We start from the raw sequence: 9,585 nt of genomic DNA on the forward strand, positions 1-9,585 counted from the left end.
GGTCTATACAATGCACGCACATTTCTGCTTCTCAAGTACGTGATACATCTAAAATCTAGCGTCCCGATGCTTCCAGAGTCAGCTGCTACGAAATAAAAGTATGCCCCAGGTGAGGCTCGAACTCACAACCCCGGCATTGCTCACGGCTACTGCCTTATAAGTACCGTGCGCTAACCAATTGCGCCACTGGGGCTACAGCGGAATGGTTTCAGTTAGCGGTATTCACTTTGCTGCCAAGCTGTTGTGGCTACAGACCCATCATACGATCATCACCTACGGCCATACTGCCACTTCAGCACCTGTCTACGAATGCTTCATACGATTCTTGTTTCATATGCTACACTTACAGGCATATCAACCGCTTGTCATCACCGAAAAAATGCAGAAAAACGGGCGCCTTGCATTCTGCTACCTGTCCAACAGCGGGGGCAGATGTATGGCAAGCTCTAGGCTGTGCAGGCGCACCGTGGCCGAGGAGCTGGAGGAGAGATGCCTTCCTTAGCAGCTCCCTGCAGAGTGCGGAAGACCAGAGTGGCCGCGCCGCCGTTGTCAGTGGACGACACGCAATTGCCGAGCCACGGAGAACACGTTGCTTTGCGATGTGCACCCGCCCCGTGGCTTACACCGCGAACAGTGGCCCTGTGGCGCAACGGATAACGCGTCTGACTACGGATCAGAAGATTCCAGGTTCGAATCCTGGCAGGGTCGGCATTTTGTTAGTTGCGGGGGCGTAGCTAGGCAATGCATTCGAATGTCTCCACCTTCGTGGAGTGCAATGTTAATCCTGAGCATCTCGCAGCTGCATCTCGAGACGATCGTGGTAAATATCGCTTCGTGCAAGCGTCAGCGTAGCGTCAGTCGAGCAAAGTCGAGACAAGTCAAGCTGAGAGATGATACGCAGTTAATTAAACGGTAGGCGCGTGAAACCGATGCACACAACGCTTTCCAAGTGTCCAATGCCACGCACCGAAAAGGACGGACTGCTGCACGCAGCAGAGTGGCGCAGTGGAAGCGTGCTGGGCCCATAACCCAGAGGTCCGTGGATCGAAACCACGCTCTGCTAAAACTATTCTTTTTCGTTGGTGCTTCGAGCTCGATCATTAAGCTTGGGGTGCGCTGATTCAGCGTCGTCAGTAAACCCTGTGAGTTGTGAAACGATGACGTCGTGTGAAGAATACGAGAAACACTTCCTAAGACGCAGACCTTCTTACGATTTTTTAGCAATTACATTCCTTGATCACAAGGGTAATGCTTTCTCGCGATATAAAAATCGCACCTCCCCGGCGGGGAATCGAACCCCGGTCTCCCGCGTGACAGGCGGCGATACTAACCACTATACTACCGAGGAACACGCAACACACGCGAGACAGATACGCACATTTCTGCTTCTCAAGTACGTGATACATCTAAAATCTAGCGTCCCGATGCTTCCAGAGTCAGCTGCTACGAAATAAAAGTATGCCCCAGGTGAGGCTCGAACTCACAACCCCGGCATTGCTCACGGCTACTGCCTTATAAGTACCGTGCGCTAACCAATTGCGCCACTGGGGCTACAGCGGAATGGTTTCAGTTAGCGGTATTCACTTTGCTGCCAAGCTGTTGTGGCTACAGACCCATCATACGATCATCACCTACGGCCATACTGCCACTTCAGCAGCTGTCTACGAATGCTTCATACGATTCTTGTTTCATATGCTACACTTACAGGCATATCAACCGCTTGTCATCACCGAAAAATGCAGAAAAACGGGCGCCTTGCATTCTGCTACCTGTCCAACAGCGGGGGCAGATGTATGGCAAGCTCTAGGCTGTGCAGGCGCACCGTGGCCGAGGAGCTGGAGGAGAGATGCCTTCCTTAGCAGCTCCCTGCAGAGTGCGGAAGACCAGAGTGGCCGCGCCGCCGTTGTCAGTGGACGACACGCAATTGCCGAGCCACGGAGAACACGTTGCTTTGCGATGTGCACCCGCCCCGTGGCTTACACCGCGAACAGTGGCCCTGTGGCGCAACGGATAACGCGTCTGACTACGGATCAGAAGATTCCAGGTTCGAATCCTGGCAGGGTCGGCATTTTGTTAGTTGCGGGGGCGTAGCTAGGCAATGCATTCGAATGTCTCCACCTTCGTGGAGTGCAATGTTAATCCTGAGCATCTCGCAGCTGCATCTCGAGACGATCGTGGTAAATATCGCTTCGTGCAAGCGTCAGCGTAGCGTCAGTCGAGCAAAGTCGAGACAAGTCAAGCTGAGAGATGATACGCAGTTAATTAAACGGTAGGCGCGTGAAACCGATGCACACAACGCTTTCCAAGTGTCCAATGCCACGCACCGAAAAGGACGGACTGCTGCACGCAGCAGAGTGGCGCAGTGGAAGCGTGCTGGGCCCATAACCCAGAGGTCCGTGGATCGAAACCACGCTCTGCTAAAATTATTCTTTTTCGTTGGTGCTTCGAGCTCGATCATTAAGCTTGGGGTGCGCTGATTCAGCGTCGTCAGTAAACCCTGTGAGTTGTGAAACGATGACGTCGTGTGAAGAATACGAGAAACACTTCCTAAGACGCAGACCTTCTTACGATTTTTTAGCAATTACATTCCTTGATCACAAGGGTAATGCTTTCTCGCGATATAAAAATCGCACCTCCCCGGCGGGGAATCGAACCCCGGTCTCCCGCGTGACAGGCGGCGATACTAACCACTATACTACCGAGGAACACGCAGGCGGTCTATACAATGCACGCACATTTCTGCTTCTCAAGTACGTGATACATCTAAAATCTAGCGTCCCGATGCTTCCAGAGTCAGCTGCTACGAAATAAAAGTATGCCCCAGGTGAGGCTCGAACTCACAACCCCGGCATTGCTCACGGCTACTGCCTTATAAGTACCGTGCGCTAACCAATTGCGCCACTGGGGCTACAGCGGAATGGTTTCAGTTAGCGGTATTCACTTTGCTGCCAAGCTGTTGTGGCTACAGACCCATCATACGATCATCACCTACGGCCATACTGCCACTTCAGCACCTGTCTACGAATGCTTCATACGATTCTTGTTTCATATGCTACACTTACAGGCATATCAACCGCTTGTCATCACCGAAAAAATGCAGAAAAACGGGCGCCTTGCATTCTGCTACCTGTCCAACAGCGGGGGCAGATGTATGGCAAGCTCTAGGCTGTGCAGGCGCACCGTGGCCGAGGAGCTGGAGGAGAGATGCCTTCCTTAGCAGCTCCCTGCAGAGTGCAGAAGACCAGAGTGGCCGCGCCGCCGTTGTCAGTGGACGACACGCAATTGCCGAGCCACGGAGAACACGTTGCTTTGCGATGTGCACCCGCCCCGTGGCTTACACCGCGAACAGTGGCCCTGTGGCGCAACGGATAACGCGTCTGACTACGGATCAGAAGATTCCAGGTTCGAGTCCTGGCAGGGTCGGCACTTTGTTAGTTGCGGGGGCGTAGCTAGGCAATGCATTCGAATGTCTCCACCTTCGTGGAGTGCAATGTTAATCCTGAGCATCTCGCAGCTGCATCTCGAGACGATCGTGGTAAATATCGCTTCGTGCAAGCGTCAGCGTAGCGTCAGTCGAGCAAAGTCGAGACAAGTCAAGCTGAGAGATGATACGCAGTTAATTAAACGGTAGGCGCGTGAAACCGATGCACACAACGCTTTCCAAGTGTCCAATGCCACGCACCGAAAAGGACGGACTGCTGCACGCAGCAGAGTGGCGCAGTGGAAGCGTGCTGGGCCCATAACCCAGAGGTCCGTGGATCGAAACCACGCTCTGCTAAAATTATTCTTTTTCGTTGGTGCTTCGAGCTCGATCATTAAGCTTGGGGTGCGCTGATTCAGCGTCGTCAGTAAACCCTGTGAGTTGTGAAACGATGACGTCGTGTGAAGAATACGAGAAACACTTCCTAAGACGCAGACCTTCTTACGATTTTTTAGCAATTACATTCCTTGATCACAAGGGTAATGCTTTCTCGCGATATAAAAATCGCACCTCCCCGGCGGGGAATCGAACCCCGGTCTCCCGCGTGACAGGCGGCGATACTAACCACTATACTACCGAGGAACACGCAGGCGGTCTATACAATGCACGCACATTTCTGCTTCTCAAGTACGTGATACATCTAAAATCTAGCGTCCCGATGCTTCCAGAGTCAGCTGCTACGAAATAAAAGTATGCCCCAGGTGAGGCTCGAACTCACAACCCCGGCATTGCTCACGGCTACTGCCTTATAAGTACCGTGCGCTAACCAATTGCGCCACTGGGGCTACAGCGGAATGGTTTCAGTTAGCGGTATTCACTTTGCTGCCAAGCTGTTGTGGCTACAGACCCATCATACGATCATCACCTACGGCCATACTGCCACTTCAGCACCTGTCTACGAATGCTTCATACGATTCTTGTTTCATATGCTACACTTACAGGCATATCAACCGCTTGTCATCACCGAAAAAATGCAGAAAAACGGGCGCCTTGCATTCTGCTACCTGTCCAACAGCGGGGGCAGATGTATGGCAAGCTCTAGGCTGTGCAGGCGCACCGTGGCCGAGGAGCTGGAGGAGAGATGCCTTCCTTAGCAGCTCCCTGCAGAGTGCGGAAGACCAGAGTGGCCGCGCCGCCGTTGTCAGTGGACAACACGCAATTGCCGAGCCACGGAGAACACGTTGCTTTGCGATGTGCACCCGCCCCGTGGCTTACACCGCGAACAGTGGCCCTGTGGCGCAACGGATAACGCGTCTGACTACGGATCAGAAGATTCCAGGTTCGAATCCTGGCAGGGTCGGCACTTTGTTAGTTGCGGGGGCGTAGCTAGGCAATGCATTCGAATGTCTCCACCTTCGTGGAGTGCAATGTTAATCCTGAGCATCTCGCAGCTGCATCTCGAGACGATCGTGGTAAATATCGCTTCGTGCAAGCGTCAGCGTAGCGTCAGTCGAGCAAAGTCGAGACAAGTCAAGCTGAGAGATGATACGCAGTTAATTAAACGGTAGGCGCGTGAAACCGATGCACACAACGCTTTCCAAGTGTCCAATGCCACGCACCGAAAAGGACGGACTGCTGCACGCAGCAGAGTAGCGCAGTGGAAGCGTGCTGGGCCCATAACCCAGAGGTCCGTGGATCGAAACCACGCTCTGCTAAAATTATTCTTTTTCGTTGGTGCTTCGAGCTCGATCATTAAGCTTGGGGTGCGCTGATTCAGCGTCGTCAGTAAACCCTGTGAGTTGTGAAACGATGACGTCGTGTGAAGAATACGAGAAACACTTCCTAAGACGCAGACCTTCTTACGATTTTTTAGCAATTACATTCCTTGATCACAAGGGTAATGCTTTCTCGCGATATAAAAATCGCACCTCCCCGGCGGGGAATCGAACCCCGGTCTCCCGCGTGACAGGCGGGGATACTAACCACTATACTACCGAGGAACACGCAGGCGGTCTATACAATGCACGCACATTTCTGCTTCTCAAGTACGTGATACATCTAAAATCTAGCGTCCCGATGCTTCCAGAGTCAGCTGCTACGAAATAAAAGTATGCCCCAGTTGAGGCTCGAACTCACAACCCCGGCATTGCTCACGGCTACTGCCTTATAAGTACCGTGCGCTAACCAATTGCGCCACTGGGGCTACAGCGGAATGGTTTCAGTTAGCGGTATTCACTTTGCTGCCAAGCTGTTGTGGCTACAGACCCATCATACGATCATCACCTACGGCCATACTGCCACTTCAGCACCTGTCTACGAATGCTTCATACGATTCTTGTTTCATATGCTACACTTACAGGCATATCAACCGCTTGTCATCACCGAAAAAATGCAGAAAAACGGGCGCCTTGCATTCTGCTACCTGTCCAACAGCGGGGGCAGATGTATGGCAAGCTCTAGGCTGTGCAGGCGCACCGTGGCCGAGGAGCTGGAGGAGAGATGCCTTCCTTAGCAGCTCCCTGCAGAGTGCGGAAGACCAGAGTGGCCGCACCGCCGTTGTCAGTGGACGACACGCAATTGCCGAGCCACGGAGAACACGTTGCTTTGCGATGTGCACCCGCCCCGTGGCTTACACCGCGAACAGTGGCCCTGTGGCGCAACGGATAACGCGTCTGACTACGGATCAGAAGATTCCAGGTTCGAATCCTGGCAGGGTCGGCATTTTGTTAGTTGCGGGGGCGTAGCTAGGCAATGCATTCGAATGTCTCCACCTTCGTGGAGTGCAATGTTAATCCTGAGCATCTCGCAGCTGCATCTCGAGACGATCGTGGTAAATATCGCTTCGTGCAAGCGTCAGCGTAGCGTCAGTCGAGCAAAGTCGAGACAAGTCAAGCTGAGAGATGATACGCAGTTAATTAAACGGTAGGCGCGTGAAACCGATGCACACAACGCTTTCCAAGTGTCCAATGCCACGCACCGAAAAGGACGGACTGCTGCACGCAGCAGAGTGGCGCAGTGGAAGCGTGCTGGGCCCATAACCCAGAGGTCCGTGGATCGAAACCACGCTCTGCTAAAATTATTCTTTTTCGTTGGTGCTTCGAGCTCGATCATTAAGCTTGGGGTGCGCTGATTCAGCGTCGTCAGTAAACCCTGTGAGTTGTGAAACGATGACGTCGTGTGAAGAATACGAGAAACACTTCCTAAGACGCAGACCTTCTTACGATTTTTTAGCAATTACATTCCTTGATCACAAGGGTAATGCTTTCTCGCGATATAAAAATCGCACCTCCCCGGCGGGGAATCGAACCCCGGTCTCCCGCGTGACAGGCGGGGATACTAACCACTATACTACCGAGGAACACGCAGGCGGTCTATACAATGCACGCACATTTCTGCTTCTCAAGTACGTGATACATCTAAAATCTAGCGTCCCGATGCTTCCAGAGTCAGCTGCTACGAAATAAAAGTATGCCCCAGGTGAGGCTCGAACTCACAACCCCGGCACTGCTCACGGCTACTGCCTTATAAGTACCGTGCGCTAACCAATTGCGCCACTGGGGCTACAGCGGAATGGTTTCAGTTAGCGGTATTCACTTTGCTGCCAAGCTGTTGTGGCTACAGACCCATCATACGATCATCACCTACGGCCATACTGCCACTTCAGCACCTGTCTACGAATGCTTCATACGATTATTGTTTCATATGCTACACTTACAGGCATATCAACCGCTTGTCATCACCGAAAAAATGCAGAAAAACGGGCGCCTTGCATTCTGCTACCTGTCCAACAGCGGGGGCAGATGTATGGCAAGCTCTAGGCTGTGCAGGCGCACCGTGGCCGAGGAGCTGGAGGAGAGATGCCTTCCTTAGCAGCTCCCTGCAGAGTGCGGAAGACCAGAGTGGCCGCGCCGCCGTTGTCAGTGGACGACACGCAATTGCCGAGCCACGGAGAACACGTTGCTTTGCGATGTGCACCCGCCCCGTGGCTTACACCGCGAACAGTGGCCCTGTGGCGCAACGGATAACGCGTCTGACTACGGATCAGAAGATTCCAGGTTCGAATCCTGGCAGGGTCGGCATTTTGTTAGTTGCGGGGGCGTAGCTAGGCAATGCATTCGAATGTCTCCACCTTCGTGGAGTGCAATGTTAATCCTGAGCATCTCGCAGCTGCATCTCGAGACGATCGTGGTAAATATCGCTTCGTGCAAGCGTCAGCGTAGCGTCAGTCGAGCAAAGTCGAGACAAGTCAAGCTGACAGATGATACGCAGTTAATTAAACGGTAGGCGCGTGAAACCGATGCACACAACGCTTTCCAAGTGTCCAATGCCACGCACCGAAAAGGACGGACTGCTGCACGCCGCAGAGTGGCGCAGTGGAAGCGTGCTGGGCCCATAACCCAGAGGTCCGTGGATCGAAACCACGCTCTGCTAAAATTATTCTTTTTCGTTGGCGCTTCGAGCTCGATCATTAAGCTTGGGGTGCGCTGATTCAGCGTCGTCAGTAAACCCTGTGAGTTGTGAAACGATGACGTCGTGTGAAGAATACGAGAAACACTTCCTAAGACGCAGACCTTCTTACGATTTTTTAGCAATTACATTCCTTGATCACAAGGGTAATGCTTTCTCGCGATATAAAAATCGCACCTCCCCGGCGGGGAATCGAACCCCGGTCTCCCGCGTGACAGGCGGGGATACTAACCACTATACTACCGAGGAACACGCAGGCGGTCTATAAAATGAACGCACATTTCTGCTTCTCAAGTACGTGATACATCTAAAATCTAGCGTCCCGATGCTTCCAGAGTCAGCTGCTACGAAATAAAAGTATGCCCCAGGTGAGGCTCGAACTCACAACCCCGGCATTGCTCACGGCTACTGCCTTATAAGTACCGTGCGCTAACCAATTGCGCCACTGGGGCTACAGCGGAATGGTTTCAGTTAGCGGTATTCACTTTGCTGCCAAGCTGTTGTGGCTACAGACCCATCATACGATCATCACCTACGGCCATACTGCCACTTCAGCACCTGTCTACGAATGCTTCATACGATTCTTGTTTCATATGCTACACTTACAGGCATATCAACCGCTTGTCATCACCGAAAAAATGCAGAAAAACGGGCGCCTTGCATTCTGCTACCTGTCCAACAGCGGGAGCAGATGTATGGCAAGCTCTAGGCTGTGCAGGCGCACCGTGGCCGAGGAGCTGGAGGAGAGATGCCTTCCTTAGCAGCTCCCTGCAGAGTGCGGAAGACCAGAGTGGCCGCGCCGCCGTTGTCAGTGGACGACACGCAATTGCCGAGCCACGGAGAACACGTTGCTTTGCGATGTGCACCCGCCCCGTGGCTTTCACCGCGAACAGTGGCCCTGTGGCGCAACGGATAACGCGTCTGACTACGGATCAGAAGATTCCAGGTTCGAATCCTGGCAGGGTCGGCATTTTGTTAGTTGCGGGGGCGTAGCTAGGCAATGCATTCGAATGTCTCCACCTTCGTGGAGTGCAATGTTAATCCTGAGCATCTCGCAGCTGCATCTCGAGACGATCGTGGTAAATATCGCTTCGTGCGAGCGTCAGCGTAGCGTCAGTCGAGCAAAGTCGAGACAAGTCAAGCTGAGAGATGATACGCAGTTAATTAAACGGTAGGCGCGTGAAACCGATGCACACAACGCTTTCCAAGTGTCCAATGCCACGCACCGAAAAGGACGGACTGCTGCACGCAGCAGAGTGGCGCAGTGGAAGCGTGCTGGGCCCATAACCCAGAGGTCCGTGGATCGAAACCACGCTGTGCTAAAATTATTCTTTTTCGTTGGTGCTTCGAGCTCGATCATTAAGCTTGGGGTGCGCTGATTCAGCGTCGTCAGTAAACCCTGTGAGTTGTGAAACGATGACGTCGTGTGAAGAATACGAGAAACACTTCCTAAGACGCAGACCTTCTTACGATTTTTTAGCAATTACATTCCTTGATCACAAGGGTAATGCTTTCTCGCGATATAAAAATCGCACCTCCCCGGCGGGGAATCGAACCCCGGTCTCCCGCGTGACAGGCGGGGATACTAACCACTATACTACCGAGGAACACGCAGGCGGTCAACACAATGCACGCACATTTCTGCTTCTCAAGTACGTGATACATCTAAAATCTAGCGTCCCGATGCTTCCAGAGTC

The 9,585-nt window shown here is 52.8% G+C and overlaps 28 non-coding genes across 28 annotated transcripts; 14 read left to right on the forward strand and 14 right to left on the reverse strand.

Annotated features, from left to right (window-relative positions):
• Positions 1 to 101: 101 nt before the first annotated feature.
• Positions 102 to 193, reverse strand: Trnai-uau (transfer RNA isoleucine (anticodon UAU)). The gene is given in 2 exon segments: positions 102 to 137; positions 156 to 193. It is a non-coding gene; the product is annotated as a tRNA-Ile (tRNA).
• Positions 194 to 635: 442 nt separating this feature from the next.
• Positions 636 to 708, forward strand: Trnar-acg (transfer RNA arginine (anticodon ACG)). Its single transcript has one exon. It is a non-coding gene; the product is annotated as a tRNA-Arg (tRNA).
• Positions 709 to 991: 283 nt separating this feature from the next.
• Positions 992 to 1,063, forward strand: Trnam-cau (transfer RNA methionine (anticodon CAU)). The gene has a single exon. It is a non-coding gene; the product is annotated as a tRNA-Met (tRNA).
• Positions 1,064 to 1,276: 213 nt separating this feature from the next.
• Positions 1,277 to 1,348, reverse strand: Trnad-guc (transfer RNA aspartic acid (anticodon GUC)). Its single transcript has one exon. It is a non-coding gene; the product is annotated as a tRNA-Asp (tRNA).
• A 111-nt stretch (positions 1,349 to 1,459) lies between these two features.
• Positions 1,460 to 1,551, reverse strand: Trnai-uau (transfer RNA isoleucine (anticodon UAU)). The gene is given in 2 exon segments: positions 1,460 to 1,495; positions 1,514 to 1,551. It is a non-coding gene; the product is annotated as a tRNA-Ile (tRNA).
• A 441-nt stretch (positions 1,552 to 1,992) lies between these two features.
• Positions 1,993 to 2,065, forward strand: Trnar-acg (transfer RNA arginine (anticodon ACG)). The gene has a single exon. It is a non-coding gene; the product is annotated as a tRNA-Arg (tRNA).
• A 283-nt stretch (positions 2,066 to 2,348) lies between these two features.
• Trnam-cau (transfer RNA methionine (anticodon CAU)) lies at positions 2,349 to 2,420 on the forward strand. The gene has a single exon. It is a non-coding gene; the product is annotated as a tRNA-Met (tRNA).
• A 213-nt stretch (positions 2,421 to 2,633) lies between these two features.
• On the reverse strand, positions 2,634 to 2,705 carry Trnad-guc (transfer RNA aspartic acid (anticodon GUC)). Its single transcript has one exon. It is a non-coding gene; the product is annotated as a tRNA-Asp (tRNA).
• A 111-nt stretch (positions 2,706 to 2,816) lies between these two features.
• Positions 2,817 to 2,908, reverse strand: Trnai-uau (transfer RNA isoleucine (anticodon UAU)). The gene is given in 2 exon segments: positions 2,817 to 2,852; positions 2,871 to 2,908. It is a non-coding gene; the product is annotated as a tRNA-Ile (tRNA).
• A 442-nt stretch (positions 2,909 to 3,350) lies between these two features.
• On the forward strand, positions 3,351 to 3,423 carry Trnar-acg (transfer RNA arginine (anticodon ACG)). The gene has a single exon. It is a non-coding gene; the product is annotated as a tRNA-Arg (tRNA).
• Positions 3,424 to 3,706: 283 nt separating this feature from the next.
• Positions 3,707 to 3,778, forward strand: Trnam-cau (transfer RNA methionine (anticodon CAU)). Its single transcript has one exon. It is a non-coding gene; the product is annotated as a tRNA-Met (tRNA).
• A 213-nt stretch (positions 3,779 to 3,991) lies between these two features.
• On the reverse strand, positions 3,992 to 4,063 carry Trnad-guc (transfer RNA aspartic acid (anticodon GUC)). Its single transcript has one exon. It is a non-coding gene; the product is annotated as a tRNA-Asp (tRNA).
• Positions 4,064 to 4,174: 111 nt separating this feature from the next.
• On the reverse strand, positions 4,175 to 4,266 carry Trnai-uau (transfer RNA isoleucine (anticodon UAU)). Its single transcript is given in 2 exon segments — positions 4,175 to 4,210; positions 4,229 to 4,266. It is a non-coding gene; the product is annotated as a tRNA-Ile (tRNA).
• A 442-nt stretch (positions 4,267 to 4,708) lies between these two features.
• On the forward strand, positions 4,709 to 4,781 carry Trnar-acg (transfer RNA arginine (anticodon ACG)). Its single transcript has one exon. It is a non-coding gene; the product is annotated as a tRNA-Arg (tRNA).
• A 283-nt stretch (positions 4,782 to 5,064) lies between these two features.
• On the forward strand, positions 5,065 to 5,136 carry Trnam-cau (transfer RNA methionine (anticodon CAU)). Its single transcript has one exon. It is a non-coding gene; the product is annotated as a tRNA-Met (tRNA).
• Positions 5,137 to 5,349: 213 nt separating this feature from the next.
• Trnad-guc (transfer RNA aspartic acid (anticodon GUC)) lies at positions 5,350 to 5,421 on the reverse strand. Its single transcript has one exon. It is a non-coding gene; the product is annotated as a tRNA-Asp (tRNA).
• Positions 5,422 to 5,532: 111 nt separating this feature from the next.
• Positions 5,533 to 5,624, reverse strand: Trnai-uau (transfer RNA isoleucine (anticodon UAU)). Its single transcript is given in 2 exon segments — positions 5,533 to 5,568; positions 5,587 to 5,624. It is a non-coding gene; the product is annotated as a tRNA-Ile (tRNA).
• Positions 5,625 to 6,066: 442 nt separating this feature from the next.
• On the forward strand, positions 6,067 to 6,139 carry Trnar-acg (transfer RNA arginine (anticodon ACG)). The gene has a single exon. It is a non-coding gene; the product is annotated as a tRNA-Arg (tRNA).
• A 283-nt stretch (positions 6,140 to 6,422) lies between these two features.
• Trnam-cau (transfer RNA methionine (anticodon CAU)) lies at positions 6,423 to 6,494 on the forward strand. The gene has a single exon. It is a non-coding gene; the product is annotated as a tRNA-Met (tRNA).
• A 213-nt stretch (positions 6,495 to 6,707) lies between these two features.
• On the reverse strand, positions 6,708 to 6,779 carry Trnad-guc (transfer RNA aspartic acid (anticodon GUC)). The gene has a single exon. It is a non-coding gene; the product is annotated as a tRNA-Asp (tRNA).
• Positions 6,780 to 6,890: 111 nt separating this feature from the next.
• Trnai-uau (transfer RNA isoleucine (anticodon UAU)) lies at positions 6,891 to 6,982 on the reverse strand. The gene is given in 2 exon segments: positions 6,891 to 6,926; positions 6,945 to 6,982. It is a non-coding gene; the product is annotated as a tRNA-Ile (tRNA).
• A 442-nt stretch (positions 6,983 to 7,424) lies between these two features.
• Positions 7,425 to 7,497, forward strand: Trnar-acg (transfer RNA arginine (anticodon ACG)). The gene has a single exon. It is a non-coding gene; the product is annotated as a tRNA-Arg (tRNA).
• A 283-nt stretch (positions 7,498 to 7,780) lies between these two features.
• Trnam-cau (transfer RNA methionine (anticodon CAU)) lies at positions 7,781 to 7,852 on the forward strand. The gene has a single exon. It is a non-coding gene; the product is annotated as a tRNA-Met (tRNA).
• A 213-nt stretch (positions 7,853 to 8,065) lies between these two features.
• Positions 8,066 to 8,137, reverse strand: Trnad-guc (transfer RNA aspartic acid (anticodon GUC)). The gene has a single exon. It is a non-coding gene; the product is annotated as a tRNA-Asp (tRNA).
• Positions 8,138 to 8,248: 111 nt separating this feature from the next.
• Trnai-uau (transfer RNA isoleucine (anticodon UAU)) lies at positions 8,249 to 8,340 on the reverse strand. Its single transcript is given in 2 exon segments — positions 8,249 to 8,284; positions 8,303 to 8,340. It is a non-coding gene; the product is annotated as a tRNA-Ile (tRNA).
• A 442-nt stretch (positions 8,341 to 8,782) lies between these two features.
• Trnar-acg (transfer RNA arginine (anticodon ACG)) lies at positions 8,783 to 8,855 on the forward strand. Its single transcript has one exon. It is a non-coding gene; the product is annotated as a tRNA-Arg (tRNA).
• A 283-nt stretch (positions 8,856 to 9,138) lies between these two features.
• On the forward strand, positions 9,139 to 9,210 carry Trnam-cau (transfer RNA methionine (anticodon CAU)). The gene has a single exon. It is a non-coding gene; the product is annotated as a tRNA-Met (tRNA).
• Positions 9,211 to 9,423: 213 nt separating this feature from the next.
• Trnad-guc (transfer RNA aspartic acid (anticodon GUC)) lies at positions 9,424 to 9,495 on the reverse strand. Its single transcript has one exon. It is a non-coding gene; the product is annotated as a tRNA-Asp (tRNA).
• Between the last annotated feature and the right edge of the window lie 90 nt (positions 9,496 to 9,585).

This window comes from Schistocerca gregaria, chromosome 8, assembly GCF_023897955.1.
Source record: "Schistocerca gregaria isolate iqSchGreg1 chromosome 8, iqSchGreg1.2, whole genome shotgun sequence".
NCBI lineage: Eukaryota > Metazoa > Arthropoda > Insecta > Orthoptera > Acrididae > Schistocerca > Schistocerca gregaria.